At 51.7% G+C, this 5,453-nt stretch overlaps 1 protein-coding gene and 1 long non-coding RNA gene across 2 annotated transcripts in view; one reads left to right on the top strand and one right to left on the bottom strand.

The window, feature by feature from the left end:
* Positions 1-3,615: 3,615 nt before the first annotated feature.
* Positions 3,616-5,453, bottom strand: part of LOC105551464 — a 4,701-nt gene continuing 2,863 nt past the window's right edge. Inside the window, exon 2 of the long non-coding RNA XR_001007865.1 lies at positions 3,616-4,171. This is a non-coding gene — a long non-coding RNA (uncharacterized LOC105551464). The remainder of the gene's footprint in view (positions 4,172-5,453) is intronic.
* Positions 4,624-5,453, top strand: part of AGRP (agouti related neuropeptide) — a 2,500-nt gene continuing 1,670 nt past the window's right edge. The window contains exon 1 of the mRNA XM_011996698.1: positions 4,624-4,764. The gene's annotated coding sequence lies outside the window, so the exon portion shown is untranslated. The remainder of the gene's footprint in view (positions 4,765-5,453) is intronic.

The raw sequence follows: 5,453 nt of genomic DNA, 5'->3' as shown, positions 1-5,453 counted from the left end.
TTTTTTGAGATAGAGTCTCACTCTGTCACCCAGGCTGGAGTGCAGAGGCACAATCTTGGCTGACTGCAACCTCCTCCTCCTGGGTTCAAGTGATTCTCCTGCCTCAGCCTCCTGAGAGGCTGGGACTACAGGCACATACCACCACATCTGGCGAATTTTTCTATTTTTAGTGGAGACGAGGTTTCACCATGTTGGCCAGGCTGGTCTCGAACTCCTGACCTCAGGTGATCTGCCCACTTTGGCCTCCCAAAGTGCTGGGATTACAGGTGTGAGCCACTGCACCTGGCAAAATGCACAAGTCTTAAATGTGCAGTTCAATGAAATTTTACACATGTATATACCTGTGTGACCACCACTCAGATCAAGATACAAAACCTTTCCAACACCTCACACGTTTTCCTCATTTCCCCCCTCAGTCAATAATTCCCCACCCTCCCAGAGTTAACCACTGTGTGTTTTATTACCATTTATTAAAATTTTCCTTGGGTCTGAATGTTACAGGGCTGGAATCATACCATCCTCTCTTCTCCAGCGTGCTTCTTTCACTCAACCTTATGTCTGTGCAATTCATTCATGTTGCAGTGTGTAGCAGCAGTTCATTCTCTTTTCATTGCTGTATAGTTGTCAATTATATAAACATACTGTTTTTTTGTTTGTTTTTTTGGGACAGGGTCTCACTCTGTCACCCAGGCTGGAGTGCAGTGGCGCAGTCTTGGTTCACTGCAACCTCTGCCTCCTGGATTCAAGCGATCCTCTCACCTCAGCCTCTCCAGAAGCTGGGACTACAGGCTTGCGCCACCATGCCTGGCTAATTTTTGTAATTTTTGAAGAGACAGGGTTTTGTCACATTGCTCAGGCTGGTCTTGAACTCCTGAGCTCAAGTGATGCACCCCCAATGTGCCGGGATTACAGGTGTGAGCCACTGTGCCTGGCCCAATTATATCAATATACTGTTATTATCCGTTTTGCTGTTGATGGATATTTGGATTGTTTCCAGTTTTCTTTCTTTCTTTTCTTTTTTCTTTTTTTAGACAGGTCTTGTGTGCATAGACTGGAATGTAGTAGTGTGATCATGGCTCACTACAGCTTTAACCTCCTGGGATCAAGCGATCCTCCCCACCTCAGCGTCTGGAGTCACTGGGACCACAGATATGCACTACTGTGCCTGGCTATTTTTAAATTTTTTGTAGAGATGGGGTCTCCCTATGTTGCCCAGGCTGGTCTCAAACTCCTGGGCTCAAGGGAGTCTCCCACCTCAGCTTCCCAAAGTGGTGGGATTACAGGCATGAGCCACGGCACCAACTTTATGTTTTTGTTTTATTCCCACCCTCAAAGGATTGGATGGGAAACACCCTCAAAGGCACAACTAGAAATAATATTTAACCAGATATCTCGGCATTCCTGGCCCAGTCAAGTTGACACATAAAATTAACCATCACAGATTCCCTCCAGCTCAGGGCTCAATACACCAGCCTGAGAGAACCCCCATCCATCCTTCTCCCCTCCCTGAATGACCGAGGAGACCATGCCTCTCCAGGAAACCTCTGCCTTAGGAAATCCTACAGATGATTCACAGGAAACGTGACTGTGCTCTCTGGGGCAGGGTCAGCGGGCTGGGTAGGGGTTTCAAAATCAACCCCGATTCAAAAAGCACCTGACTGACAGGGCCACAGGTGCTTGCAGTTTTTCCCTGCATCCCTTGCTCTCTCCCCTGGACGAAGTGGGAACAGGGCCCTTGAAGGGGAGTACACTGCAGGAGGAAAAAGAAGAGAAGGGAGAGGGTTTGAGCACCCCTCTCTGTCCTCGTGTGGTCTGCTGGCACAAGCATGCACACTCTCCCTTTTCTCCTCCCTGCAGAGTCCCTGTGTTTCGGGCCCCCACCCTCACTCAGGAGGCTCTGCCTCCCCCAGGGTTTCCCAAAACCTCCTCCCAGAACATGCCACATATTTCTGAAGGTCCTTTTGCCAACAAGCATTGTCCTGGGAATATCAGGGTGGTTCCTTACCAGTAAAATCACCCACATAGTGAAACTTTTTTTTTTTTTTTTTTTTGAGATGGAGTCTCACTCTGTCACCAGGCTGGAGTGTGGTGGCACAATCTCAGCCAACTGCAACCTCTGCCTCCCGGGTCCAGGTTCAAGTAAGTCTCCTGCCTTAGCCTCCCGAGTAGCTAGGATTATAGGTGCGTGCCACCATGCCCAGCTAATTTTTGTATTTTTAGTAGAGATGGGGCTTCACCATGTTGGCCAGGCTGGTTTTGAACTCTTTACCTCATGATTTGCTCACCTTGGCCTCCCAAAATACTGGGATTACAGGCATGAGCCACTGCACCCGGCCATGAAACTTTTTTTGTTGTTGTTTGTTTGTTTAATGGAGACTGGGTTTCACCATGTTGCCCAGGCTGGCCTCGAACTCCTAGGCTCAGGTGATCTGCCTGCCTCAGTCTCCCAAAGTGCTGGGATTATAGGCATGAGCCACCATCAACATGGCTCACTGCAGCCTCAATCTCCTGGGCCGAGTTATCTTCCTCCCTGTCTCCTGAGTAGCTGGGACTACAGGTGTGCACCACCACATTCAGCTAATTAAAATTTTTTTTGTAGAGACAGAGTCTCACTATGTTGTCCAGGCCGGTCTTAAACTCCTGGGCTCAAGAAGGTGTAAATCACTACACCTGGCTGTGTTTTTCTTTAGTTTTGTTTTTGTTTTTTGAGACAGCATCTTGCTTTGTCGCCCAGGCTGGAGTGCAGTGGCGCGATCACAGCTCATTGTGTTTTGGTGGTGGGTTTTCTTGATGTCTCCCCCACTGGACCGTCCGGGGCATGGGCTGCCCTGTGAGTGCCTCAGCCCTTGCCCATCACTGCCTATGGGGCTGATACACCTGTGTGCACATACTCAGGTGAAGACAGCCACTGCTCGTAGGTGAGGTAAGACACTGAGCACCTGGGTGGGAAGACTTCTCCCACTCCCACCCTGCCTGCACCAGACCATGAAGAGCTCTCCATAGCATGGGTGCTGACCAGGCCCAGCCTGGGTGACAGAGTGAGACCCTGTCTCAAAAAAAAAGACATAATGAGGTATGATTTTAATTTCTTGGCTGTCCCAGTGTATACAAATGTTGGGAGTATGGATTGCTTCATTTCATTTTAAATAGCATTTTTTTTTCTTTTTTCTTTTTTTTTTTTTGAGACGGAGTCTTGCTCAGTCGCCCAGGTTGGAGTGCAGTGGTGCAGTCCCTGCTCACTGCAGTCTCTGCCTCCTGTGTTACAAGTGATTCTCATGCCTCAGCCTCCCGTGTAGCTGGGATTACAGGCATGTGCCATCATGCCTGAATAATTTTTGTATTTGTAGCAGAGATAGGGTTTCACCATATTGGCCAGACTGGTCTTGACCTCTTGACCTCCAGTGATCCACCCACCTTGGCCTCCCAAAGTGCTGGGATTACAGACATGAGCCACCATGCCTGGCCACCCTTTATCTTCTTTTCTTTTTGAGACAGGATCTTGCTCTGTCGCTCAGGCTGGAGTGCGGTGATGCAATCATAGCTAACTGCAACCTTGAACCCCTGTGCTCAAGTCATCCTCCCACCTCAGCCTCTACTACAGGCATGCACCACTATACCCAGCTATTTTTTAATTTTTTGTAGCAATGGGGTCTCGCTATGATACCCAGGCTGCTCTTAAACCCCTGACCTTGTGATCCTCCCATCTTGGCCTCTCAAAATGCTGGAATTAGGGGTGTGAGCCACCATACCTGGCCCCCTTCATCTTTTTTCCATTGCTTTGTGCCAACCCAGTTTGTGCACTGGGGCCTTGTGATCCTCTCAAAGCTGATTCAGCCTGCATTCCTTTCCCAGATGGACACGTGTGTGATAAACAGCCCTGCAGTGGGGTGAGGGAAGGCAGGGGCAGTGGGGTCCTGTATGTCCTGCCATCTCCACAAAAGGGCAGTCCTCACCCCAGCCTTGTGCTGATGAGACCAGGCATAGATAGTACTGACAACGCAGGGCGGAAGGGAGCAGCCATTAACGCTAATGAGGCAGGCGGCCTGAAAGCTTTGTACTCTGCAGTGGCTCACCCACCCAGGGAACAGTTCGTTCTGTTTCCTTGGCTTCCAGGAACCCCAGGCGGAAAGGGGTTTGGGGACAGGAGCAGGAGTGGGGGTCTTGGAAAGACCTGGAGGGAGAAAGGGAGGGGAGGACCAGAAATGCAGTCAGGAGGGCCTGGGATTGGTTAGGTGGGTTTTTCCCTCCCCATTCCCTCCAAAGAAACCCAGGGTCTAGTTCTGCACCTACCCCTGCCCAACAGTGGCCATTGGCCCATCACCCTCTCCAATGTCCTTGATCTGAATTCTTAGAAGCACAGGAAACAACATGCCACATAGGAGTTGAGTAAGCATCTCTGGGGCCACAAATTAAATTAAGCTTTCAGGGCCGCCTGCCTTGTTACTGCTAATGGCTCCGGCCTTGCTCGGCTCCTAGGTCCCTGTCCCATGGACATTTGGGGACCCTGGGCACCCTCTCTGGCTCCCAAATTGTAATTGGCTCCTGGAAACCTCACCCCAAATTGGAGATAGGCACCCCTCTTAGAGAACAAAAGGCTCAGGTTCAGGGAGTGAGGGTCTGAACTGTGCCCCCACCCTCCAGGAAGGGCCCTTCACAGCCTGGCTGCAGGGATCAGTCACGTGTGGCCCTTTATTAGGCCCTGCCATATAAGCCGAGGGCACGGGGTGGCCAGGAACTCTCTAGGCAAGAATCCCGGAGGCAGAGGTGAGTTCTCAGGTTGGGCAGGGACTCCTCCTCTCTGTGGGGTCTCTATCTGGGCATCTAGAGGGGACTCCAAGGATTAGGAGGGACTAAGTGGTGCGTCTTCCTGCTGAGCCAGGCCATGCTGACTGCAGCACTGCTGAGCTGTGCCCTGCTGCTGGCACTGCCTGCCACGCAAGGAGCCCAGATGGGGTTGGCCCCCCTGGAGGGCATCAGAAGGCCTGACCAGGCCCTGTTCCCAGAGCTCCCAGGTCAGTGTGAGCAAGGGTGGGACTGGGCGGGGCCTGAATACCCTCTGGCCACAAATTGTCTCCCCTGGCATAAAACCCTCTTTCTCCCTTCCCAAACCCTCCCATGGGAGGTGGGTGCTTTGTGCTTGGGGGGGGGTTCCTGCCCTCACATCCTCTGCCCCAGGCCTGGGCCTGCGGGCCCCACTGAAGAAGACAACTGCAGAACTGGCAGAAGAGGATCTGTTGCAGGAGGCTCAGGCCTTGGCAGAGGTAACTGCTCGGGGAAAAGGGTAAGGTGGTGGCCCTTGGGAGGGGGCATTGGGTATTAGCTCCTCTCCCCAGCTCCACCTCTCCCCATGCTCCATTGCCATGCTGCACAGGTTGGGACAGGTAAGGTCCCTGGACCTGTAGTTAGAGGCCTGTGCCCACATTCCTGGTTCCCCACACCCACAGGTACTAGAC

Source organism: Mandrillus leucophaeus, unplaced genomic scaffold (genome assembly GCF_000951045.1).
Source record: "Mandrillus leucophaeus isolate KB7577 unplaced genomic scaffold, Mleu.le_1.0 Scaffold522, whole genome shotgun sequence".
NCBI lineage: Eukaryota > Metazoa > Chordata > Mammalia > Primates > Cercopithecidae > Mandrillus > Mandrillus leucophaeus.
Note: the sequence above shows the minus strand (reverse complement) of the source record. Positions and strands in the feature narration are given on the sequence as shown.